At 38.0% G+C, this 27,720-nt stretch overlaps 1 protein-coding gene across 8 annotated transcripts in view; it reads left to right on the top strand.

Moving 5' to 3' along the window:
• DENND2C (DENN domain containing 2C) overlaps positions 1 to 27,720 on the top strand; it is a 91,136-nt gene that overhangs the window by 17,339 nt on the left and 46,077 nt on the right. The window contains exons 2-3 of one of the 8 annotated variants that reach the window (XM_047872719.1): positions 3,471 to 3,604; positions 11,907 to 12,019. The exons of 2 other annotated variants lie outside the window; for them this stretch is intronic. The gene's annotated coding sequence lies outside the window, so the exon portion shown is untranslated. Of the gene's footprint in view, positions 1 to 3,470; positions 3,605 to 4,481; positions 4,515 to 11,906; positions 12,020 to 24,894; positions 25,027 to 27,720 lie in introns of those variants that run through there. 5 more of the 8 variants (XM_047872721.1, XM_047872724.1, XM_047872720.1 and 2 more) reach the window with 5 other exon arrangements.

A 27,720-nucleotide genomic window follows, 5' to 3' on the forward strand; every position in this document is an offset into this window, starting at 1 on the left:
TGATTACCAGAGATGGTAGGCTTACAGGCATTTTCCTCTCATTTTCTCTATTTTCAAAATTTCTAAAAAGTGGTAGTAGTACTTTATGATCTTTAAAACTTTAAAAAAATGTTTCTTTTTACTTTCTGGAATTTTTTTCCCAACCTTTGAACACTATAGGAAGTAAGAATTTTGCTGTCTTTATTTTCCAGTGTCTTGCTAAGAATTTAGCCAAGATTTAGTTTGTGATGTAAAAACTGTGTTACTTGGGGGCACCTGGTGGCTCAGTCCATTAAACTTCTAACTTCGGCTCAGGTCATGATCTCACGATTTGTGAGTTCAAGCACCCCCATTGGGCTCTGTGCTGACAGCTCAGAGCCTTGAGTCTGCTTTGAATTCTGTGTCTCCCTCTCTTTCTGCCCCTCTGCCCTCGCGTTCTGCCTCTCTCTCAAAATAAATAAACATTAAAAATAATAATAATAATAATAATAATAATAAAACAAGCTATTTTGAAGCTATTTGTAAAGTATACAAGTTCTAGTTTGGGACAGTTATTTCTTTAGAGGAGGTTTTGAAAAGGATGATTAGATCAAAAAATTAAGATAAACCACTTAATTATTTGGATGGTTACTAACATTGCATTAATTTAATGAAATTGTAAAGTTTCATGTTATTAAACTTACTTTTATATGTAATTTTTCACACTGTGGCATTTTATAAAACTTCCTCTTCTGCTGAAACATTTAATTTGGCCCTTGTACCTAAGCAGCCTTTAAAATTTAGCTATGAACCAGCATTTTTTATCCCGCTCAGCAGGGGTGGATACCAATCCCTGTGTTTCTCCTATTCTGGGTACAAGTTAAGCACTTTGAGTGATTATCTTAAGCTTCCAGTCCCTTAGTGTGAGGTGGGCAGGAAGTACCTCCCCCTTTTCCCTTAGGAGGCAAGGAAACACACACCGCCCAATTTCTTTAAAGAAGTTCTTTATATTGTCCCTTGTAACTCTTACAACTAACTAATTATAATTCCTTGTACATAGTTTTGACAAGGGTAATGAACTGATGTTAACACAGCCAGTTTGGGGCTGCCCTACTTCATAAGCATTGCACTTCTCTTTAGAATATGGAAGTGTTGGACTCCTATTGTTTTGATCTTGGCCTTTGAGGCCCCTGCTGAAACTCTGAGAGGACAGGAAAAGTTGCATTTGACATCCTGTCATGTTAGCTGATATTATTGTTATGTCTGCCCACAAACAAGTAATACGTACTGGTTAAATGCAGAAGCTTTGGACTAAAGCAGAACTAAGTTTGTGTTACCTGGGTAACATACCGAACCCGTTCAGTCTCAGCTTCCTCATCTACAAAAGGAGGGTAATAATAATTATTTGTCAGAGCTGTGAGAATCAAATGTAATAATGCATGTAGGTACTAAGCACAATGCTTGGCACCTGAAACATTTAATAAGTGATAATAATGATCATTTAAAATATCACATCACCTGGGGTGCCTGAGTGGCTCAGTCGGTTGAGTGTCCTACTTCGGCTCAGGTCCTGATCTCCCGGTTCGTGGGTTTGAGCTCCGTGTCGGGCCCTGTGCTGACAGCCTGGAGCCTGGAGCCTACTTTGGATTCTGTGTCTCCCTCTCTCTCTGCTCCTCCCCAGCTCATGTTCTGTCTCTCTCTCTCTCTCTCTCTCTCTCTCTCTCTCTCTCCTTCAAAAATAAATAAACATTAAAAAAATTGTTTTTAATAAAATATCACATCACTATGCAAAGATACCTCTTCTGTGCCACCTGGATTTTTTTCTCTTTACACTACATTTGCTGAAAATATTTGGGTTGTGGTAATTAAGTTCTCCTGCTGATAAGAGACATAAGAACTGAATTAGAGAGGACCGCTTTGACGTTGGTCATGCTATTAGTGACACTGAATACTCTCCTGTTGACTTACTACAGCATTCTTTATGGGACAGGAGCAGTGGTGTGAATAACAAATCATATCATTAGCTTATTTGGAAGATATCTTTTAAAACTTAGGGATTATGAATTTAAGAAACAAAAAACAAATGAACATAGGGGAAGGGAAGGAAAAATAAGATAAAAACAGAGAGGGAGGCAAACCATAAGAGACTCTGAAATACAGAGAACAAACTGAGGGTTGCTGGCAGGGTGTTGGGGGGGGGATGGGCTAAATGGGTGAAGGGCATTAACGAGGGCACTTTTTGGGATGACCACTGGGTGTCAAATGTAAGTGATGAATCAGTAAATTCTACTCCTGAAACTATTATTACACTATATGTTAACTCACTTGGATTTAAATTTTTAAAAAATGAAAAGAAAAAAAAAACTTACGGATTATATTATGTATTTTTTTCAAAGTATCTTTCTAAATTTATTTTTCTTATTTTCCTTGGTACATTTAGTTGAGTATCTTTCAAATGTATTTGGTAAAACATTACTTTATAGGCTAACTGCATTACAGTAGTATTCTATTTAGTATTATGTTCCAGTCCAAAGATGTGGTCTCAACACCGTGCTAATTAACATATGTGTTATAACAGGGGGTGTACTGTAAGAAAATTAGTTTGCATTCTTTTCACAAACATAGCAGGAAGGCATGACGTAGAAGCCAATGAAATGGCTTGACAAAGTTGGGCAGAATATTAGATTTGAACAAATACTAGATTTGAGCAGGGCATTATCATATTGTGGGTCAACTAGATAGTCATAATCGAGTTTTGGTGAGTGGAGTGCCAACTGTGTAAATTAAACTGTTGTCATCCTCTGTAGGCAGAACAATACTTTTACGTCTCTGTTTTGCTACCTCTAACATCTACACCCCTATTTTGCTCTGTTTTGCTACACCTGTGTTTCATCTTCAACTGTAGCATTTTTACACCTTTCATATCACAAATTGAAGGTGCATCCCAAAGAGATTTTGAGGTTTATGAAGGAGACAAATAGGACAAGGCAAGAGTTGCTGGGAGCTTGGTCCCTGTACTCCTGATACGAGAATCGGGTAAGGACTTTTAGTGCGCACAGCACTCCTGGCTCCTGTGAATCTAAATCCAACTCTTTATTGGTATCTGTGCTCCAGAGTAACTCTTTGGAAATCCGAATTGTCTCCTAAATTCTAAGAGGTATGGTTAGCTGAAGAGCCTGCTTCTACACTCCTAGGGATTTTGAATTTCTCTGTAAGCTCTGATATAAACTTGGCTAACTTCATGGTTTAAGATGTTGGTTTGGGAACTTAGTTCTACTTTAAGGCCTGTTTTACCAGGGGCCCATACAGCCTCTTAGGACTGGTACATTTCTGGATATGGTACACTATACAATTAACCATACCTAGCTTGGCTCTAAACTAGATTATTGACCGAACACTAGATTGAAGTCTAGCTGCAACAGAAGCACAGACAGCTACTAATTTGATTGCCAGCCTCCTTGAAATGTAGACGGAGGAACGCTTTTCTCAAATCGCATTCTTCTTTCTTCCAGCCTCTAGTGCATGTGTCCCCTGCTCCCCCAGGCTTCTTTTGTGTTTCCCTGTCATTTGGGAAAAGCCTAAGACCGTCCAGATGTAAATGACCTCTGTAGGCATGTATTTTGCACCTTTCAGAAGACAGTTCTTGGTGAGTAGTTAACAATACTGTTGCTAACAGAGTAGATCTTAAATGTTCTCGATACAAAATAAAATAGTAATGAGTTGATGAATGTGTTAACTAACCTTATTGTGATAATCATTTCAGAGTATATGCACTTACCAAATCACGTTGTACGCCTTAAACTCACACAATATCCTATGTCAGTTACACCTCAATAAAGCTGTGGAGGAAAATACGTCTTACATCTTCTCTGTACCCTGAGTTTCAAAGGAAAGAGTTGTTTGCATTTTATACTCATAAAACTTTTGGTCGCCTGGTTACTTTAGCAGACCCCTGAATATTCTCAGTTTACTTGTGTAAAATGGTAAACTTTAAAGGTAATACACGTGTAAGTTGGAATACTTTACTCTGTACTCATGGTCTTCTACAGGTGCACAAGGTGATACACTGAGATGAGAAAAGCATTAGCATTGTTTTTGTATCCGTTTTCATCTAAAAAAAGCAATAAATTAGGCTGTACTAAATATACAGACTGACACTGATGCCTTCACTCCTGTCAGAGTTCATTTATGGGATTAATCCCCAGGGAAAGAGTGCTCATCCCCCAGCAAAAAGGAGTTGACAGTGACATCCTCACTTTCTGTTTACTTTTACCTGTTGCAACACATAGCAGTTTTTATGTGTCCAGCTTATGTGTGTCTAAGTAGGTAGATTTAAAAATTATATTTTATTTAATTTTTTAAAATGTTTATTTATTTTTGAGAGAGAGAGACAGAATGCAAGCAGGGGAGGTGCAGAGAGAGGGGGAGACACAGAATCCGAAGCAGGCTCCAGGCTCTGAGCTGTCAGCACAAAGGCCAACGCAGGGTTCGAACCCACAAGCTGTGAAATTGTGACCTGAGCCAAAGTGAGACACTTAACCGTCTGAGCCACCCAGGTACTCCTTAAGATTTTATTTTTAAATAATCTCTATACCCAAAGTGGGGCTCGAACTCACAACCCTCAGATCAAGAGTCACACATGCCACTGACTGAGCCAGCCAGGTACAAATTATATTTTAAATGGTAGAATCATTACAGTCCTTTGAGAATAGGATGAACAATAGCCTTGAAAATAATTTGTATCTCAGGGGTGCCTGGGTGGCTCAGTCAGTTAAGTATCTGACTTTGGCTCAGGTCATGACCTTGTGGTTGGTGAGTTTGAGCCCCCCATCAAGACTCTGCTTTCAGCACAGAACCCGCTTCAGATCCTCTGTCCCCCTCTCCCTCTGATTCTCCCCAACTTATTCTCTCTCTCTTTTTCTAAATAAACTTAAAAAGAAAAAAAAAGAATTTGTATTTCATGTAGTTTCTTAGTTTGTTATGGAGAAGTATTTTTAAAAGTTTAGAAGTTGAAAGTTTAAAAGTTTAAAATATTTCCTTTACCAGTAGAAAAGTGCCAGAACTGTTGGGTTTCTGTAATAACAATTGATTATTGGCAGAAATTTTTAAAAATATAGACACATTCAATATATCCCTTCAAGGTAAAAGTGATGTTTTAAGAATGAATGAGAACTCTATTGTTTTTCTGAAGAATCTCATGATTTAGAGAGAGGATTTGGTGTCTGGAAGTGTTTTCATTGCTATTTATTGTTGCCCAAAACAAAGGATGTATATCATCTATAAAAGCTTCATATCTGCACACTTAGGACCCTTGGAAACAATTTTCTGGTCTGTTTTAAAATCTTTCAGGGGTACCTGGTTGGCTTAGTTGGTTAAGTATCCAAGTTCAGCTCAAGTCATGATCTCACAGTTCATGACTTCAAGCCCCGCATCGGGCTCACTGTCGTCAGCTCAGAGCTGGCTTTGGATCCTCTGTCCTCCCTCTCTCTGCCCCTCCCCACCACTCAAAATGCGTAAACATTTAAAAAAATAAAATCTTGGGGCACCTGGGTGGCTCAGTCGGTTGAGCGTTTGACTTCGGGTCAGGTTATGATCTCGTGGTCCATGGGTTCAAACCCTGCATTGAGCTCTGTGCTGACAGCTCAGAGCCTGGAGCCTGCTTTGGATTCTGTGTCTCCCTCTCTCTCTGCCCCTCCCCAACTTGTGTTCTGTCTCTCTCCCTCTCTCTCTCAAAAATAAACATTAAATTTTTTTTTAAATAAAATAAAACCTTTCAAAGTAGTTCCAATGGATTTTTAATCAGTTTGTTAAAAATTTAAATAATTTAACACTGACCAGTTAGTTTGCAAATATAGTCCATAGACTTTGGAGAAGATGGAAATACACCAGCCAGATTTCAGCAGAAACTTTTGCTTAGTTGTGAATGGAATTCACGGATGAGTATTTCAATTCAGTCCACAAAGCTCTTCTTTCTTTGGCTTCTAGGTATTGTGGTGAGCTATCTTTTTCAACTCCTATAACCCTTTGTATTAGTCAGCTCAGCTGCCATAACAAAGTACCCCAGACTCAGTGACTTAAACAGTGGAGTTTATTTTCTTACACTTTTGGAGGGTAGATGTCTGAAATTAAGGTGTTGGTTTCTTCTGGGGCCTCTCTCCTTGGCTTTATAGAATGCTGTCTTCTCCCTGTGTCTTCACATGGTCTTCTTTCTGTGTCTGTGTCCCAAATTCCTTTTCTTATAGGGATACCAGTTATATTGGATTAGGGCCCACTCTAGTGATTTTATTTTAACTTGATTACATTTTGAAAGACTGTCTCCAAATGCAGTCATATTCTGAGATACTGGGGGTTGGGACTTCAACACATGAATGAGGGAGGGGATGGGGGAGAGACACAATCCAGCCCATAACACACTTAGAATCAAGCAGAAAATACGCTGAGTTTAGAACTAGATATTTGAATCATTGTTTCAAGAAAAAAAATCATGTACAATCACATTGCTCTTACATAAAATATTTACAATTTATAATACTTTAGTAAGAATGAAATGGTTCTTTTGTCCTCCATCTATATAGTTAATTTTTAACAAAGCTAATAAAATAAAATTATTTTTAACAATATCTCATGCTTTAGGGTGCTTGGGTGGCTCAGTCGGTTAACCGACCAACTCAGCTCAGGTCATGCATGATCTCACGGTTCGTGGGTTCGAGCCCCGCGTTGGGCTCTGTGCTGACAGCTCAGAGCCTGGAGCCTGCTTCAGATTCTGTCTCTGTCTCCCCTGCTCATTCTCTCTCTCAAAAATAAAATAAACATTAAAAAAATTTAAAAAGTATATCTCGGGGCACCTGGGTGGCTCAGTCGGTTAAGTGTCCGACTTCGGCTCAGGTCATGATCTCACGGTCTGTAAGTTCGAGCCCCATGTCGGGCTCTGTGCTGATAGCTCGGAGCCTGGAGCCGCTTCAATTCTGTGTCTCCCACTCTCTCTGTCCCTACCCTGCCTGTGCTCTCTGACTGTTATAAATGAATAAATGTTAAAAAAATTTTTTTAATTAAAAAATATATCTCGTGCTTTAAAATTTTCATTTTATAATATGCATATTATTATAGTTGTGTCTAATTTATAAATATACATAAATCATTTTTTTTCATAGGAGTTTCAAATCAGAGTTTGGAGACCTCTGACTTTAGATATGTCCCTTATCAAAATGTCTTTATCTTGAAGGTAATATGCTATTTGCTAATAAGAACAAGAGTTTTAGAGTTTAAATTCCAGTTTTTCCACTTAATAATGTAATGTATATGACCCTAAAAAGTTATTCAACCCAGGGTGCCTGGGTGGCTCAGTCGGTGGAGCTTCCTACTCTTGGTTTTGGCTCAGGTCATGGTTTGTGGGATTGGGCCCTGAATCAGGCTCTGTGCTGACAGCACGAAGCCTGCTTGTGATTTTCTCTCTCTCTCTCTCTCTCTCTCTCTCTCTCTCTCTCTCTGCCTCTCTCCTGTGCTCGCTCTCTCTCTCAAATAAATAAACATTTAAAAATGTTATATAACCCTGGGATGCTTGGCTGGCTCAGTCAGTAGAGCATTGGACTCTTGATCTCAGGGTCATAAGTTAAAGCCCCACTTTGGGTGTGGAGCCTACTTTTAAAAAAATTATCTAACCCTGCTAAGCCTCAATTTTCTCACCTAGAAAATCAAAATACCTTCCTCCAGAGATTGTTGTGAGGATTAAATGAGATGTGTATAGTGCCCAACAAATCATAAATATATAAAAAGGACCTTATTATTGTGGTGCTTGTTATCATTTTAAATAAGCTGTTTTGGTGTTACTCATTTATCCTTAAAGTATTTTAACATGTTTTCCCCTCCTACAAATGGGGCAACTTCAAATCATTAGAAACTCTTAAAGTAACAGGCATTGCTGATTTTCATAAACCTTTCCTCTTTTTACATCCTTTTTTTTAAATTTTATTTTTTATTTTTTAAATTTACATCCAAATTAGTTAGCATATAGTGCAACAGTGATTTTAGGAGTAGATTCCTTAGTGCCCCTTACCCATTTAGCCCATCCCCCCTCCCACTCCCCCTCCCCTAACCCTCAGTTTGTTCTCCATATTTATGAGTCTCTTGTGTTTTGTCCCCCTCCCTGTTTTTATATTATTTTTGTTTCCCTTCCCTTAGGTTCATCTGTTTTGTCTCTTAAAGTTCTAATAGGAGTGAAGTCATATGATATTTGTCTTTCTCTGACTGACTAATTTCACTTAGTATAATACCCTCCAGTTCCATCCACGTAGTAGCAAATGGCAAGATTTCATTCTTTTTGATTGCCGAGAAATACTCCATTGTATATATATATACCACATCTTCTTTATCCATTCATCCATTGATGGACATTTGGGCTCTTTCCATACTTTGGCTATTGTTGCTAGTGCTGCTATAAACATGGGGGTGCATGTGTCCCTTCGAAACAGCACACCCGTATCCCTTGGATAAATGCCTAGTAGTGCAATTGCTGGGTTGTAGGGTAGTTCTATTTTTAGTTTCTTGAGGAACCTCCATACTGTTTTCCAGAGTGGCTGCACCAGCTTGCATTCCCACCCTCTTTATACATTCTTATATTTAGGGTTTAGTCATTAATTCAGCAAATATTTATTGAGGGATTACTATATGGGGCACACTCTTCTAGGTGCTGGGAATATAGTCATGAACAATCTTATGTTCCAGTCGGGAAAACAAACAAGAAGTGAACAAACAAATAATGGAATTTCAGGTAAATGATTAGCTCTATGGAGAAAATATAGCAGAGTGAAGGCATAGAAAAATATGTGGGGGAAGAAGCCTTATTTTTATTTTTTTTTAATGTTAATTTTGAGAGAGAGAGCGCGCACACACAACTGGGGTAGGGATGGAGGGGCATAGGATCTGAAGCAGTCTCTGCACTGACAGCAGAGAGCTGACGCGGGGTTTGAACCTGAGAACCACAAGATCATGACCTGAGCCGAAGATGGATGCTTAAGTGACTGAGACACCCAGGCGCCCTGAAAGAAGCCTTACCTTAGATAAGATGGACAGGAGATGTGAAAAATGAGTAGAAATCAGAAAACAAGAGAGGGAGAGATGATGGCGTGGATTGGTGTGGTAGCAATGAAGATAGTGAGTGGTCAGGATAAGAGGTATGTTTTGAAGTTGGAATTACCCTTTGTCTAGTCAGCTTAGGCTGCTATAACAAAAATACCATCGACTGGGTGGCTTAACAAAAATTTATTTCTCACAGTTCTAGAGGCTGAGAAGTCCAATATCAAGGTGCCATCCAGTTGGGTTCCTGGTGAGGGCTCTCTTCCTGGTTTACAGATGGCTGTCTTGTTGTATCCTCCCATGGTGGAGAGAGAGATCATCTATCTCTCTTATGTTTCTTCTTATAAGGGCACTCATCCCATTCATGAGTACTTCATCCTCATGACCTCCCAAAGGCCTCATCTCCAATACCATCCCATTGAGGATTAGGACTTCAACATAGGAATGGGGGGGGGGGGGGACACATTCAGTCAGTAAGACCATTGGGTTAGTTATGAGAGTAGTTCCCAGGGTTACGCAGCTTTGTTAAGTAAAATCTCCATCAGTACCCATTAGATTCAGTGAACAGCGAAGAATTGTAGTCATTTGGAAGTTTTTTGAAGTGTGGATAACCAGCCGTTTAACACAGTCACGAGGTTAGCATTATTCTAATTCTTTGACTTGTGCCTCAACATCTGAATATAATCTGCATTAAGTCAACTGTCATTTTTCATCGTTTCATTAAAAAAAAAACAACTCAGGAAGGGGCACCTGGGTGGCTCGGTCAGTTAAGTGTCCGACTCTTGATCTCAGCTTGAGTCTTGAGCTCAGGGTCATGAGTTCAGGCCCTGAATTGGGCTCCGTGTTGGGTGTGAAGCCCGATTGAAAAAAGAAAATAGCTAAAAAACAAAACAAAACAAAACGAAAAACCTCAGAAAATCACCATGACAGAGGTCTTAAGAGAGTTTATTGAACTATTAAGGCATTAAATTTATTTTTTGAAGAATCCTATTGCTTTACAGTTAGGCACAATAACTGTTAAGAAGTTTTATTGTCTATTATTAGTAATATTAGGGGCTTTTTTTAAAGTTTCTTTGCTATTTTGAGTATCATTTTTAGTTACCTATAAGGCTGTTTCCTCTGATTAGGAGTGAGATAAAAGGCTGATATCCTGTTTGTGCTTGCTTTGAAGATTTGTTGCTCAAGGAACAGTTGACAAGCTGGTAAAAGTTTGAGAGGTAGAAGCCGGTTTGACCTTTTTTTTTTTCTCCTTTGCTTTAAAATATTTGAAGCAAATTCAATGGAGAATTTTATTGGCCTCTGTGCTGACAGTGTGGAGCCTGCTTGAGATTCTCTCTCTTTCCCTCTCTCTCTGCCCCTCCAGTGTGTGCACTCTCTCAAGAAAGAAAGAATGAGTGAATGAATAAATAAATAACTTTAAAAAGTAAAAAAATAAAAGCACACATATGTGTACCTATGACATTTTTTAAAAAGCTGCATGATTGGCTTGTCCACAGTTTCTACATAAATTTTTGTTGGCCCTGTGTTTATTTGTTTTGCCATTTTGTCAGCATTGACCAACACCACAAATAGTAGCAAGAATCAAATGTTTCAGGTGTGTTTGTGGAGGAAAAAACTTAATATTGAGGAAGTTCTATCCACTAATTTAACTTATTTCTGCAAGCTAGTGTGTGGGATGTACTTAGTTTTTATATCAGATCTTAGAAGTCCATTGTTCCTTGGGAGCATGTTGTGATAACCCCTTTGGTAAATTATGGAGTTCCTCCAAAAGGTCTTAACTGTGACCTGATCTTATCTAAGTATTAGAAATATCACTTTGGCAACAGTGTTGGAAGGAGGTGGATACTGGAAGCAGGTAGGCCATCTAGGAGACTACATCATGGTAGTTCTAGAAGAATGATAAGGAACATGAACTGAGGTTGTTGTAATAGGGATAGAAATAGACATTCAGGAGGTTAGATTGGTGAGAATGTGTACTGGCACTTATATACATATAATATTTAAATAAGTTGTGACAGTAGTGTCATAACTGTTCTTGGGCACTTACTTTGTTTAAGACACTTTATATATTATCTCATTTGATCCTTGCAGTAACTCTACAGGTGAGTGTTATTCCCTTGTTATAGAGTAAAGCTTGGATGGGTTAAGAGTACAAGGCACACCATTAAGTAAGTTGCAGAAAAATTGAATCCAGGTGTCCAGTTGTAAATCCCGCACTCTTTGTATCCTATACTGTGATGCCTCCCTTATAAATATTATGGTCTCCACCTATGTTTTTTTTATTTTAATTATTTTAGTGTTTATTACTTTTGAGAGAGAGACAGAGCGTGAGCAGGGGAGGGGGAGAGAGAAAGGGGCCACAGAATCTGAAGCAGGCTCAGGCTCTGAGCTGTCAGCACAGACGCCCATGCAGGGCTCAAACTCATGAGCTGTGATGTGAGATCATGACCTGAACCAAAGTTGGATGCTTAACCGACTGAGCCACCCCCAGGAGCCCCTCTACCTATGTTTTATAACATTTGGTTTGTTTCATAAATGCTGAGTTAAAGGTGACTTCTTCTGTTCACCTAAGAATAGCTTTCTTACATTCAGAGAGTCTTTTTGTCTCTTTCCCTCCAAAAAAAGAGAGTTTAAAAATATTTTTATTAAAGAAGCCAAATATAAAAGGAGCACATTCTCTCTCCAGAATCTTTCTTTGCATTCTTAATCTAATAATAGCAATCGGTAAGCAGCAAATTGAATTATAATACATAGGCCCAGAAACTGGCTTTAATAAAAACCAAAGCCTGGTGGTTATTAAAATATCTGGATGTATTTTATCCTTCTCTAACATCAGTGGCCTATTGTGATAATTTATGCTTTGTGTATTTTTCCAGGGACTTCTTTTGTTCCGTGTTGACATGTAAAAACTTTTGTGTTTCTGAAATGTTTCAGTGCCTGAAATCCAGCTAACAGTAGACAAGTCTCTTTAAAGATCAGTGTCCTTTGGGTAAGTGGCCAACTTAGGCTCAGGTCACGATCTCATGGTTCGTGTATTTGAGCCCTGCATTGGGTCTTTGCTGTTGGCGTGGAGCCTGCTTCAGATCCTCTGTCTCCTTCTCTTTCTGTCCCTCCCCGACTCATTGTCGCTCTCTCAAAAATAAACAAACATTAATGGAGGGGGGGATTAGTGTCTTGATATCCTTTCTCTAAACTCCTTGCCTTGCACTGAAGGGACTTTAATGTCCCTAGACAGACTTGCTAATTTTTTTGACCACACCTCACCATTATAAATACATTTGCAATCCATAGCACACACACATACCTGAAACAAACATTCTGAAGTGATATTTACCCTTACCTTCATGCAGTACATGTATTCTGATTTATTCTGTTGTTCACCATTCTATTTTGTTAAAAACATTTGAAGACTGCCTCTTCCAGTTAGAATGTAGTAAGGCTTGAAAAACATTTGCCTCCACAGTAACAAGAAAATCCTGGACAAAATAAAAATCATATATTTCTTGGGGGTCAGTGAACAGTAGTGGATGCAAGGAAATGTTGATGAACTGAATTCCAAAGTGAATTCCTTTAAAAGTGAGCAAAGAGCCATAACAATTTTCATACCTGAGGACAAGCACGTGGTCTGGATACAGGTAGCCCTGGCATAGATGGGGAGGCTTTACAGAGTCAAGGGGAAATCTCCCAAGTCTTAGTTAATGGTATGGACTCTTGGAATTGGAGTGTGAATTGGAATCTGGAAGAATCCAAAATGCAAAAACAAACCACTTGGCCCAATAATTTTCTACTGTTCCAGTTTTTACTAATAAGAAAGCAGCATTGCAGGAGGTAGGGGAGGCACAAAGAAGTTTTATATCCCACATATTTGTGCAGTGATATCCTGCCAGGGTTGGATCCAAAGTTGAACCAAAAATAATTGAAACTGTAGCCAAGCTCTTTCCAGCTCAAATACTGACAAGATTTAAGAGGTAGCAGCAGCTCAGGGGGTTAGAGGTTGAGCTAATCCCAGGTGAATTCTGGGGCACCTGCGTGGCTCAGTCAGTTAAGCATCTGACTCTTCGTTTTGGCTCGGGTCATGATCTCAAGGTTCATGAGTTCCAGCCCTGCATCAGACTCTGTGCTAACAGTGCAGTGCCTACTTGGGGTTCTCTCTCTCCCTCTCTTTCTGCCCCTACCCCACTCACGCATCCTCTCAAAATAAATAAACTTAAAAAAAATTAAAAACAATCCCAGGTGAATTCCATGTAATAAGACCTGCTATCCAGCCTCAGTTCAACTTGACTATAAGAGGAATCTGAATGATTAGTCCCTCAATTTAATTACCACACAGAGGAATGCTTACAGTCTCAGAAATATATAAAACAAAACAAATACAAAATGTATCTTTTCCTCTATTGTTCTTTTATAGACAGTGCTAAGAATATGATTAAAAATTATAAGGAACTAGAAGAAATAGGAAAATGTGAACCATAGTAAAGAAAAGAATGGGGTCAGTAAAAGGAAACCTAAAGATGACCCAGCTGTTGGCATTAGCTAACAAGGACTTCAAGATTTTTATAATAAATATATTAAATAATATATAGGAAAAAATGTAATGGGTGAAGAGATGGAGTATTTCAGAAGAGCAATGGAAATGTTAGAAGAACCAGATAGAAATTTGAAGCTGGAAAATACAATATCTGAAATAAGAGTTATTAGATGGGCTTAAAATCAGATTGGACTTTGGCTTATAGAATGTTTAGTGCACTTGAAGACAGGTGAATAGAATTCAAGCTGAAGCAGAGCAAGAAAAAAAAAGGTAAAAAAAAATAAATGAGCAGAGAACAGGTAACCTGTGGAATAATAATATTAAGTTGTCTAACATATGTGTAATTAGAGTCTCAAAAGGAGAAGAGAAAGAATGGGTCAGCTGAAAAATGTATTTGATCAGAATCTAAGAAACTCTATAAACCTCAAGCAGGATAAATGCAAAGAAGACCACACTTAGGTTTATCATAGTTAAATTGCTGAAAAGCAAAGATAAAGAGTAAATCTTAAAAGCAGCTAGAGGGGGAAAAAAGCCACATAACATACAGGGGAACTAAACATAAGAATGGCCACAAACTTCTTATTAGAAATGATGCAAACTGAAGTGCCTGGGTGGCTCAGTTGGTTGAACATCCGACTTTGGCTCAGGTCACAATCTCATGGTTCATGAGTTCGAGCCCCATGTCTGGCTCTGTGCTAACAGCTCAGAGCCTGGAGCCTGCTTCAGATTCTGTGTCTCCCTCTCTCTGCCCCTCCCCTGCTCTCTCTCTCTCTCTCTCTCTCTCTCTCTCTCTCTCTGTCTCTCTCTCTCTCTCTGTCTCTCTCTCTCAATAAATAAACATAAAAAATTTTTTTTTTTAATGATACAAACTACAAGCCAAAGAATAACAACCTAGGGGCACCTGGTAGCTCAGTTGGTTAAGCGCCTGACTCTTGGTTTCAGCTTAGGTCATGGTCTCACAGCTCCATGAGTTCAAGCCCCATTAGGGGCTCTGTGCTGACAGCACAGAGTCTGCTTGGGATTCTGTCTCCTCTCTCTACCCCTACCCTGCTCACTCTGTCTCTCAAAAATAAATGAACATAAAAAAAAAGAATAACAACCTTAAACTAAAGAAAAACAAAATAAAACAAAACAAAAACCTGTCAACCTACAATTTTATATCCAGCAAAAATAACCTCCAAAACTGAAGGTGAAATAAATTTACTTTAATAAAAGAGGAGGAAATTTGTTGACCACAGATATGCACTACAGGAAATGTTAAAGGAAGTCCACAGAGAGCAGTGATAAATCAGAATTTTCAGATGAGAAAACTGAAACCTAGAAAGGTAAAGTGACTTTCCTAAGGTTACACAGCTGGTTAAGCTGCAGGGTTAGGACTAAACTCCATTTCTTCTGATTTCAGTCCAGTGTACTTTGTTTGGGGGGCAGTCTATCACAGTGAGTGGGAAAAACAGTGACTCTGGGAGTAGTCATATTCAGATCTGAATCCCAGCTCCACTGGCTGTTAGAACCTTGGACTCCTGGGAACGTCACTCATCTCCATTTTTCAGATGAAGAGTATGGCACAGAGAGATTAATATCTACATCATTGTTGTTGAGAAGAAGATTATGTTTGTTAAAGTACCTTGCACTTTATTTATGTCTATTCATTGTAGACATAAAATCAATATTAGTTTTCTTCCCTTCTTTCCACTATGCTGCCTTTTTTTTTTAACCGGTAGAGATTTTGTGGGGGGAGGGGGGAGGTGATCATCTTTCCCAGAAATTTTGTCTTCTGTCTTATTTCTTTCCTGAATTAAGTCACCCTCATGACACCTATAGTGATTGTGTTTCCATTTGGCTGACTGTTCCTTCTCATAGCTTAGTAGTTGGAATCCTCTTGGCATCCATTTTCTTTGGTAAACAGGCACTAAACCTGAAACTTGCATTTTAAACTTAGGCATCTATATGCCTCTTCACAAAAGAACACATAAGAGCTGAAGGAAAATCTGCAATGAGTGGTATAATATTCTTGGGAGCTAAATGCGTTAATGAGGAAGAAATCTCAGATTATTTAGATGTTTAAGAGTATGGTTAACCAAGTAACTAGAATGGGGATATGACAGGGACTACAGATACAAAGTATAAAAGAAAAGAATGACATTAATGGATAATGAAATTTCCTTAAATATTCTTCCTTTTAAAAGCAAAACAATGCATTTTTAAAAGCAAATACAATGTATTTGTATTTTTCTAATTATAATAATTTGTAAATTTTATTAAAACTGGTAACATCTATAATCCCATCAGCCAAAAAAAAATATTTACCATTTTAAATGATCAAAATATCTTTCTATACCACATACACCTTTCAAATAAATAAAAACATTATTCTACACACACACACACACACACACACACACACACACACACACGAGTATGGTTATATGATAACTTGTTTTAGATTTCGTGATCAAAATCTGTTGTTCGGAGAAAGATGATACTAGTTCTACAGAATGTAGGCTTGAGTACAAAGAGTGATTTTTTTTTTAAGTCTATTTATTATTTTGAGAGAGAGAGAGAGAGAGAGCATGCACAAGCTGGGGAGGGGTAGAGAGAATCCCAAGCAGGGTCTGGGATATCAGCATGAAGCCCAACACAGGGCTCCATCCCATGAACCATGAGATCATGACCCAAGCCAAAATCAAGAGTCAGACGTTCAACCGACTGAGCCACCCAGGCACCCCAAAGAGTGATTAAAAAAACAAATTAATGTATCTTATCTAGCGTACATTCACTGTTTCCAAAAGGTCTGGAATTCATTACAAATATGAACCCTTGTTAAGTCCTTTGTCCCCAAGCAGTGTGCCTTATGTGAAAATTGAAAAGAAGATTGTTTTGCTGAAAATTAAATTGTCCCCAAAGTAAACTCACTGTGTTTGGATTTTGTTTAGTAACAAACTTATTTATGCTGTTTGATTGTCACTTGATTATTAAGGATACAGAAGACCAGTAGCACCTGCTCTGAGGAGACCATTTGTTTTTGAGTTTGATGTTGGCATTGTTTTCCCTTAAAGCATTCAGATTCAAGGGATGCCTGGGTGACTTAGTCGGTTAAGCATCCTACCTCAGTTTAGGTCATGATTTCATGGTTCGTGAATTCGAGCCCCACATCAGGCTCTGTCCTAATAGTGCAGACCCTGCTTGGGATTCTCTTTCTCTCTCTCTCTCCTTCTCTCCCTCTGACCCTCCCCCACTTTCATCCTGTCTCTGTCTCTCTCTAAATAACTTTTAAAAAAGCTCTCAGATTCAGGAAATTAAATCCTGTTGCCTCTCTTTTTTTTCTTTTTTCTTTTTCGGATGAAAAATAATTAGAGAGCTGAGTGACTCTGGCTCTGGCAGAGGAAAAGTAAGTTGCAATTAACTGTCATATTTTTATTTTATTTTATTTTATTTTATTTTATTTTATTTTATTTTACTTAAAACTTTTTAATGTTTATTTATTTTTGAGAGAGAGTTAGAGCATGAGCAGAGGGAGGGGCAGAGAGAGAGGGAGACACAGAATCTGAAACAGGCTTCAGGCTCTGAGCTGTCAGCACAGGGCCCAAAGCAGGGCTCGAACCCACAGACGAGATCATGACCTGAGCTGAAGTCAGATGCTTAACCAACTGAGGCACCCAGGCATCCCAACTGCCAAATGTCAAATTTAAAAAAAAAATTTTTTTTTTCAACGTTTATTTATTTTTGGGACAGAGAGAGACAGAACATGAATGGGGGAGGGGCAGAGAGAGAGGGAGACACAGAATCGGAAACAGGCTCCAGGCTCTGAACCATCAGCCCAGAGCCTGACCCGGGGCTCGAACTCACGGAGTGCGAGATCGTGACCTGGCTGAAGCCGGACGCTTAACCGACTGCGCCACCCAGGCGCCCCTCAAATTTTTAATAGTAGGTGTGATATAGAACACTTTGGGATTTGTAACCTACAAATTAATTTTTTATTTTTATTTTTTTATTAGAGAACGAAAGCATGAGTAGGGGAGAGGGGTAGCAGGAGAGAGAGAGAGAGAGAGAGAGAGAGAGAGAGAGAGAGAGAGAATCTTAAGCAGGCTCCATGCTCAGTGCAGAGCCCAGTGCAGGGCTTGATCCCATGACCGTAGGATCATGACGTGAGCCGAAATCAAAATCAGATGCTCAACCGACTGAGCCACCCAGGCGCCCCTATTTTTTTTTCTTCAAAGTAATCTCTATACCCAACTGAACCGTGAGATCAAAAGTCAGATGGATGCTCTACTGACTGAGCTGGCCAGGTGCCCCAAGATATAATTTCATATGCACCCATTTTAAGTGTATGGGAAATTAGTTTTGACAAATGTATACACCTATCAAGATATATAATATTTTCATTTCCCCCAGAAAAGTTCCCTATACTCTTTTGTAGTTAGTTCTCAACCCCTGGCCCTAGACAATCACAGATTTGCTTTTTTCATTATAGATTAATTTTGGCTGTTCTTGAATTTTATATAAATGGAATCATACTATATGTACTTTTTTGTTTCTGCATATTTTTGTGAGATGTCCACATTGTGCATATTGTTGGTTCTGTTCCTTTTTATTGCTGAGGAATATCCTTTTGTATGAATACATTATAATTTGTGCATTCACTTGTTGATGGCCTTTGGTTATTTCTAGTTAGGGCTATTCACGTAGAAGTATGTGTGTAAACGTAACATTTTCTTTCATAGGAAATACCTACAAGTGAAATTGCTACTTCATTTGGCAATCATATGTTTAATTTAATTTAATTTTTAATTTTTTAAAATTTTTTTACATTTATTTTTGAGAGACAGAGACAGAGCACAAGTGGGGGAGGGGCAGAGAGAGAGAGGGAGACACAGAATCCAAAGCAGGCTCCAGGCTCTGAGCCATCAGCACAGAGCCCGATGCGGGGCTCCAATTCATGAACCATGAGATCATGACCTGAGCTGAAGTTGGATGCTCAACCGATTGAGCCACCCAGGTGCCCCATTATGTTTAATTTTATAAGAAACTGCCAAACTGTTTTCCAAAATGGTTGTACCATATTATACCAGCAGTGTTTGAGGGCTCCAGGTGCTCTGATACTTAGTATCAGTGAGTATCTAGTGAGTATGTAGTGGTATTTCATATTTTCATTTCATGTCTTTAATGACTAGTGATAGTGTAAATCTTTTCAGGTGTTTCATTGTACTTATTGGCTACTCATAAAATCTTTTGTAAAATATCTGTTCACATCTGATGCATGTTTTTTTCTGATGCATATTTTGTTTGCCTTATCATTCATTTGTAATAGTTCCTTATATGTTACAGGTTTAAGTGCTTGTCAGATATATGTATTTTGAATATCTTCTCGCTGTTTGTGGCTTGCTGTTTCATTTTTAAAACATCTTTAGAAGAACAAAAGATCTTAATTTTGGTGAAGTTCAATTTATCAATTTCTTGCCCCCATGATTAGTGCTTTTTGTGTCCTATCTAAGAAATCTTTTCCTTCCCTAAAGATTTTTTTTTTCTATTTTTTCTTCTAGGAGGTTTATAGTTTTAGCTGTTAGGTTTAGGTTTATGGTATATTTCAAGTTAATTTCTTTATTTCTTTTTCTTTCTCTCTCTCTCTTTCTTTCTTTCTTTCTTTCTTTCTATTTATTTTGAGAGAGAGAGAGAGAGCGAGCATGAGTGGGGGAGGGACAAAGAGAGGGAGAGAGAGAATCCAAAGTAGGCTCCATGCTGTCAGCATAAGGCCCAACATGGGCCCGAACTCATGAACTGTGAGATCATGACCTGAGCCAAAATCAAGTCGGCTGCTTAACTGACTAAGCCACCCACAACCCCCTTAAGTTAATTTTTGTAAATGTGTGGGTAAAGGTAGAGGTTAATTTTTTTCCATAGAGATATCCATTTGTTCCAAAGCCATCTATTGAAAAGATTATTTTTCTCCAACTTTGTGGAAATCGAATGACTATGTAAAGTGAGGATCTATTTCTAGACTCTGTACTGTTGTGTTGATCCATTTGTCTCTGCTTTCACTGATGCACATTGTCTTGATTATGGTAGCTGTTTATAATGTCTTAAAATCAGTACTATATGTTCTTCAACTGTCATATTTTTAAAAAAATTTTTAGGCTATTTGAGGTCCTTTGCATTTCCATATAAATTTGAGAATCAGCTTGTCAATTTCTGCAACAAAACCTCCTGTGATTTTGACTAGGATTGTGTTGAATCTACAGATCAATTTTGAGAGAATTTGTTTCTTAGCAAAACTGAATATTCTAATTCATTAATGTGATATATCTCTTTATTTATAGTTTATTTAATAGTCTTTTTTAATAGTTTATTTAATAGTCCTTTAATTTTTTCTCTTAGTGGTATCTTGTAGTTTTCAGTGTACAAGTTTTGTACCCCAAAGTATTTGATGATTTTTGTGCTACTTTAAATGTTATTTTGCATTTCATTTTCCAATTTTCTGTTCACAGTGTGTATAACATACCACTTATATGTTGACTGTGTCCTGAGACCTTGCTAAATTCTAGTAGTTTGTAATTTTAGTAACTTGTAATTTTAGATTTCTTAGGATTTTCTATGTATACAATCATGTATACTTCTTTTCCTTTTTTTTCATGCCTTAAGTTTATTTACAAACATATTGAGTATGTTGAATTTAAGAGTTTGATCCATTTTTCAAAGAGATTGTACCTCTTAAAATGCTCCTTTTCACATCTGTTTAATGGATTAATTAAAACATCCTTATTTCTTAAACAGTTGATGTCTTACTATAAAAAAAAAAAAAAGTGCAGCAAATCCCAATCCAAAGTACACAGTCACCACTTGTTTTCCACTGAAAATGACAAATTCTTCCCTAGGCCCTCCTCATAGAGGCTCCTACAGACCATAGAGGTTGTGAACTTCCAGATGTTCTGTCCCAACATAACACTGTTGGAAGTTCTGCAAAAGGCACAGAGACCCAAGGTGTTAGAAATGGCAATGCCACACCAAGCCCTCCTCTTTTCACAACATTGTTCCCTGGGCTCTTTTCCAATGTAAATACCTTTTATTTCATTTTTCTTGCCTTATTGCATTGATTATGACTTCTCATATAGTCAACAACTCATATAGTGTTGAATAAAAGCAGTGAAAGAAGACACTTGCCTTTTTCCTCCATCTTAGGGGAAAGGTGATCAATCTTTTACCACTTAGTATGATATTGAAGTATTTTTTTTCATTATTGCCCTTTATCAGATTGTGCAGTTTCTAATTTGATAGAGGGTTTTTTTTTCCAATTATGAATAGATGTGAAATTTTTTCAAGTGCTTTTTTGCATCTCTAAGATATTCACAAGTGGGTTTTTTTTCTTTATCTCATAAATATGATGACTTGAAAACATTTTTTTTAATGTTTACTTAATTTTGAGAGAAACTGAGCACAAGCAGGGGAAGGGCAGAGAGAAAGGGAGACACAGAACCCAAAGCAGGCTCCAGGCTCTGAGCTGTCAGACCAGACCCTGACGCAGGGCTCGAACTCATGAACCACAAGATCATGACCTGAGCCAAAGTCAGATGCTAAACTGACTGAGCCAGCCAGGTGCCCCAAATATGATGATTTTTAATGTTAAAGCAACTTTTCATTCTCTTATAAACTCTATTTAGTCATGACTTAGTATCTCTTATATTTATTTATGGATTTTATTTACTAATATTTTTAAAAGACTTTCACATTTATGTTCATGAGTTCTATTCTCTATTTTTGTTCTCTTGTTGTAGTGTCTTTGGTTCTAACTGGTAATATTGGTCTCATAAAATGAGTTGGAAAATGTTTCCTCTTCCTCTGTTTTCTGAAACAGTTTGTGTGAGATTAATATCTCTTTCGATGTTTAATAAAATTCACCAGTGAAGTTGTCTGTACTTGGAGTTTTTATGCAAAAGATTTTAATTAAAAATTTAATTGTTAAAATAAATATAGAGGGGTGCCTGGGTGGCTCAATTGCTTAAGTGTCTGACTCTTGATTTTGGCTCAGGTCATGATCTCATGGTTTGTGGATTTGAGCCCCATGTTGGGCTCTGCACTGACAGCACAGAGCTGCTTGGGATTCTCTCTCCCTCTCTTTCTCTGTCTGCCCTTCCCCCACTCTCTGTCTGTCTGTCTCTTGGTCTCAAAGTAAATAAACTTAAAAAATTAAATAACATATAGAGGTACTCAGAATTTCTATATCATCTTGTGTCTGTTTTAGCAATTTGTATCTTTTAAGGAATTTGTCCATCTCATTTAAGTTATCAAATTTACTCTAATAAATTTATTTATAATCATCCTTTATATCTTTTAATGTAAAATTTGCAGTGGTGGCCCCCTTTTCATTTCTGATATTGCTAATTTGTGCTATTTCTTCTCTTTTTATTTGTTCAGTTCTCCTAGATGTTTATCAATTTATTGATGTTTTCAAATAACTTTTTTTGTTTCATTGATTTCTCTGTTGTTCAGTTGTTGCTATTTCATGAATATTTACATCTTATTATTCTACTTGCTTTGGGTTTAGTTTATTTTTTCTTCTTCTTAAGAAACAACCTTAAATCATAATCATAATAATAACCATAACATTCAAATTTCACTATAGGATTTAGAAGGGTGTAATAATGAGAAGGATGGTACATTTTGTGCAGGATTGGCAGTAGGATCCTTCAAACCGGGGTTAACCTAGAGCATTTAATCTGGAGAATAATTGAAAATAGTATCTTGAAACTTAATGGGATAAAATGTGTTTTAACACTAACCAAGATATAGTATTTTCATTCATTGTTTCCAAACTCTTTTCTTTTGTAATATAAGCATTTATTTCCAAATATGTTGGCATTTTCCAGATATCTTTTGATTATTTATATCTAATTAAGTTCCATCATGAGTTAAAGAATCATTCTCAGTATGCATTCTCATGTATACTTGAATGTATATTCTGTTGTTGTTAGGTGTAGTGTTCTAAAATATCACTCAGTTTGGGGCGCCTGGGTGGCTCAGTCAGTTAAGTGTCCAACTTCAGCCCGGGCCATGATCTCCTGGTTCGTGAGTTCAAGCCCTGTGTTGGGCTCTGTGCTGACAGCTCAGAGCCTGAAGCCTGCTTCTGAGTCTGTGTCTTTCTCTCTCTCTGTTCCTCCCCCACTCACACTCTGTCTCTGTCTCTCTCTCTCTCTCAAAAATAAATAAATATTAAAAAAAATTTTTTTAATAAATAAAATTATCACTCAGGTCAAGCTGATTAATGGTGGTATTCAGTCTTCTATATATTTCCTGATTTTCTGTCAGTTACTCATGAAGAGTGATAAAATCCTCAGTGAAATTACAAATTGGTCCATTTGTCTTTTTGGTTCTAACATTTTTTTTTGTTTCTTACATTTTGAAACTCTGTTATTTGGTACACGAACATTTAGGATTGTTCCATCTTCTTGATTAATTGACTCCATTTTTGTTTGAAATGTCTTTTTTTCTTTTTTCAATCTTTTTTTAAAGATTTATTTATGGGGCGCCTGGGTGGCGCAGTCGGTTAAGCGTCCGACTTCAGCCAGGTCACCATCTCGCGGTCCGTGAGTTCGAGCCCCGCGTCGGGCTCTGGGCTGATGGCTCAGAGCCTGGAGCCTGTTTCCGATTCTGTGTCTCCCTCTCTCTCTCTCTGCCCCTCCCCCGTTCATGCTCTGTCTCTCTCTGTCCCAAAAATAAATAAAAAACGTTGAAAAAAAAATTAAAAATAAATAAATAAATAAATAAAGATTTATTTATGTCTGTATGTATGCATTTTGAGAGAGAGCATGTGCATTTGGGAGGGGCAAAGAGAGAGGGAGAGAGAGAGAATCCCAAGCAGGCTTTACCCTGTCAGCTTGGAGGCTAACATGGGGTTCGAACTTGCAGAACCATGAGATCATGACCTGAGCCAAAGCCCGGAGTCACATGCTTAACCGACTGAGCCACCGAGCTACCCCATGACATATCTTTCTCTCTTTGTCTCTGCTAATATTTCTTGCCCAGAATTCTGCTTTGTCTGATAATAATACAGGTAATCTAGTATTCTTATAATATTTACTTCAACGTTTGAATCTATTTTGACACATCTATGTCTTTAAATTCAAAGTGCAGTGTTTTTTTTTTTAAGATTTTATTTTTAAGTGATCTCTAAAGCCAATGTGAGGCTCAAACCTACATGCCCCACTGAGTGAGCCAGCCAGGTGCCCCCAAAGTGTAATTTTTTATAAAAGTGCAGAGTTAGGCCTGCTTCTTTATCGAGTATGATCATCTTTGCCTTTTATTTAGAATTTACCTCATTTACATTTAACATAATTATTGGTGTGGTCAGATTTTTAACTGTACAATTTTGCTGTTCATTTTCTGTTTGTTTCACATGGTTTTTTGGTTGTTGTGGTGGTGGTTCTCTTCCTCTCCCCCAACCCCATCTTTTTATTCATTGAGTATTTTTTAGAATCCCATTCTTTTAGTGATTGCTTTAGAGTTCACAACATACAACTTTAATCCATCCCCTTCAAATAATGTACTACTTCATATATAAAGTAAGAAATTTATGGTGCTATATTTCCATTTCTTTTTCCCTCCTTTGTGCTTTTGTCTTAAATTTTACTCCCACATTATTGCAAATTCCACAATACATTATACATTATTATTGTGTATTCCACAATACTTTAAACAATCATCTTTTAAAGAGATTAATGAGAAAAATATGTCTTTTTTATTTATGCATGTGTACCATTTTTGGTTCTCATCATTCCTTTGTTTATATCCAGATTTCCATCTGGTATCATTTTTCTTCAATTTGAGTAACTTTTTTAAACATTTCTTATCGTGTAAACAAGGGCCAGCTTCATAGGCAGACAATCAATATAGCTGTACAGGGTCCTGCATTCAAAAGGGCCCTGTGAGGTTTTATGCTCTGTGGTAGCCATTTTGAAATTCTGGTAACTTAATCTTTGTATTTGTAGAGTGGTTTTTTTTTTTTTTTTTTTTTTTTTAAGTAATATCTACACCCAATGTGGGACTCAAACTCACAACCCTGAGATCCAAAGTTGCGTGCTCTACCAACGGAACCAGCCAGGCACCCTCAAATTTGTGTTCTGTTGGTGAAGTCTGATTGCATAATGTAGGGTGCACTGGGAGTTGGAGCTTCAATTCACACAGGGTCCTGCCTCCTGCCACTTCCTGAGGATGGGTTCCCAGCTGCCCTCTCTCCAGCTGGCCCTGCATGGCCCTTCCCTACCTATACCCTGTGACCACTGTCACTCTCTGATCTTGGCAGAAGCCTTGTGTGTGAGGGATGAGGCTGGGCATGTACACCTCATGGTGTCTTGAAACACGGCATGACAATGGGTATCCTGCTCATGACTGGCAGCACCATGGTATATCTGATGAGCAGCCAACTGGAGGCCTTGGTTTTATGGAAGCAAGCCTATTGCCCATCGTGATCCAGATCTCAGGTGTGTTCTGGGCAGAGTTTTATAGATCCTTGGGGGCTACCTGTCTATCATGAGTTGGGGAGGCAGACCTGTGGGATGTGGAGACACCTGGCTATACTTTCCCAGACCCTGCCTCAGCCAGAGTGTGGCATATTGGTTTGGTGGCTGGCAAGAGGGAGATTCTAGCAGCCATTAGGCCCAAACAAGCATGTGCATGCCCCACATCACAGTGCTGGGTTCCCAGGTTCATGTGAGAATCTGCACTTGTTCCACAAGTATCCCTAGACCTCACAACACTCTCTTGGTTGGTTCCATGCCTGAGGGAACCCTCTCTTTCTCCTTCAAATCTTCTGAATTTGACTGTGTTTGTCTCTTCCATCCAGCTTTAGGCACCCTTTAGGACAAGCCAAAAATAGGAATTTTTTATTTTCAGTGATTCTGCGTGTAAGTTAAATACGCTGATATTTGCATTTAAAATGACATTGCACAGCAGTGCCTGGGTGGCTCAGTCAGTTAAGCGGCTGACTCTTAGTTTCAGCTCAGGTCTTGATCTCAGGGTTGTGAGTTCAAGCCCTATTTTGGGCTCCATGCTAAGTGTGAAACCTACTTAAAAATAAATGAATAAACAAATGAACAAACATATAAATAAATAAGGGATTGTACAACATATAGATGAATGATAAATTCATGCAAATATCTTAAATTTTTAATTTTTTTACTTAAAACATTAGATAGTAAAAAAAGAACACTATGACACATCCAAAGCCTACAGAAGAAAGGAAAAAAGCTTCATATCTACCTTTAAAGCCCTTTCCCTGCATTTGAACAAGGGGCCCCACGTTTTCAGTTTGCACTGAGACTCACAAATTGTGTTCGTCACCCTGAGTGCAAGTCTGCTGCTGACAAATTCTCCTAACCTTTTTCAACTGAAAATGCCTTTATTTCAACCCTAATTTTGAAGGATATGTCTAGAATTCTAGATTCCCAATCCTGTCCACCTGCCCTGCCAACACTTTAAATATTTTCCATTGTTTCCTGCTTACCTCTTTATTTCTGAATGTAATGTGTATTTTTTTTCCTCTGGCCATTTAAGAATTTTCTCTTTATCGCTGATTTTCAGCAGCTTGATTATGGTTTGCCTCGATGAGGCCTTCTTTGTGTTTATCCTGTTTGAGATTTGTTGAGCCTCTTGGATTTATAGGTTTAGAGTTTTCATCAAGTTTAGAAAAACTTCAGCTATTATTTTTTGAAATATTTGTTCTCTGCCTTCCTACCACCTTCACCCTGGGATTCCCACTTTATGTAAGGTGAACTGCTTGATATTGTTTCAGGGAGTATCTGGTTTTTGTTTTTGTGTTAGCACTAGGTTTGCTTCAGTTTTTGTGTTTGACATTTTCTTTCACTCCTTATTTCACTTCGTTGATCATTTCTTCTTCAGTATCTAAAATAGCGGTTCCACCCATCCAGTGACTTTTTCATTTCAGATAGGGTATTTTTAAGTTCCAGAGGTTCTGTTTGCTTTCTTTTTTTACATCTTCATTTCTCTACTGATTATTTTCGTGTTTTCTTGTAAGTTTATGAATGTATTTAAAATATTGGATCAGAAGTCTTTGGCCACTATGTATCTGTCATTTTTGTTTCTGTTTCTATTGACTGATTTTTCTCTTGATTTTTCCCACCTTTAGTCTTCTTTACCTGTTTTGTAATTTTGAACAGATGCTGCACATTGTGAATGTTACATTGCTGAGTGTCTACATTTTGATGTCTTCATACAAAAATTACTGAGTTTAATTTGGGGGGGTACTTCACTTATGAATAAACTTGATCCTTTTAGGGCTTTTAAAAACTTTGTTAGGGTAGCTCTAAAGTAGCATAAAGAGCATAGTAGCTCTAAAGTACAGTAAACTGTAGGGCTAGTTTAGTCCTACTGACAAGCCATGACCTCCTAACGTATCTACTGAATTCCCTGGATGTTGGACAAGTCTGCTCCTCTGTAGATCATTGGAAGTTGAACATTTCCCAGACCTTTGTGAACTCTGGATATTAGTCATCTTGCAGGTCCCCTGTAGTTGTTCCTTTGCCAGTAATTTATTTCCAGCCTTGTGTAGTGTTCAACCCTGTGCATTGGCAACTTAGTTTTCAAACCAAGACTCAAGAGGATCCTATGTAGATTTCTGGAGCTTTTTCTGTGTTGCTTCCTCCTTTCTGATACTCTGCCCTGAAAATTCCATCTTCTCTAGCCCCTTCAAACTCTGATCTCTTTATCTGTAACTCAGCAAGGCTTTCATATTCTGTGCTGTTTTCTGGAAAGAACCTCCAGGGTGAAAACTGGGCCAACATAGTGCCTGCTTCATTTGTTTTTCTTCTTTAAAACACCACAGCTCTGTGTTGTCTGTTATCCTATATGTGAAAGCATTTATTTAATATATAAGTCTTATTTTATAATCATTTATGTTGGGAAGGTGAGTCTAGTTCAGTTACTCCATCGTGGCCAGAAGTAAGAGTCTTCCTGGTCCCTTTCATCAGTTTTCTTTCTAATTGAGGTAAAATTCACATAAAAAATATTAATCATTTAAAAGCATACCCTTTCATCAGTTTATGGGACACCTGGGTGGCTCAGTTGATTAAATGTCTGACTCTTGATTTCTGCTCAGGGCATCTCACTCTCATGAGATTGAGCCCCATGGAGCATGGAGCCTGCTTAGGATTCTCTCT

This window comes from Prionailurus viverrinus, chromosome C1 (genome assembly GCF_022837055.1).
Source record: "Prionailurus viverrinus isolate Anna chromosome C1, UM_Priviv_1.0, whole genome shotgun sequence".
NCBI lineage: Eukaryota > Metazoa > Chordata > Mammalia > Carnivora > Felidae > Prionailurus > Prionailurus viverrinus.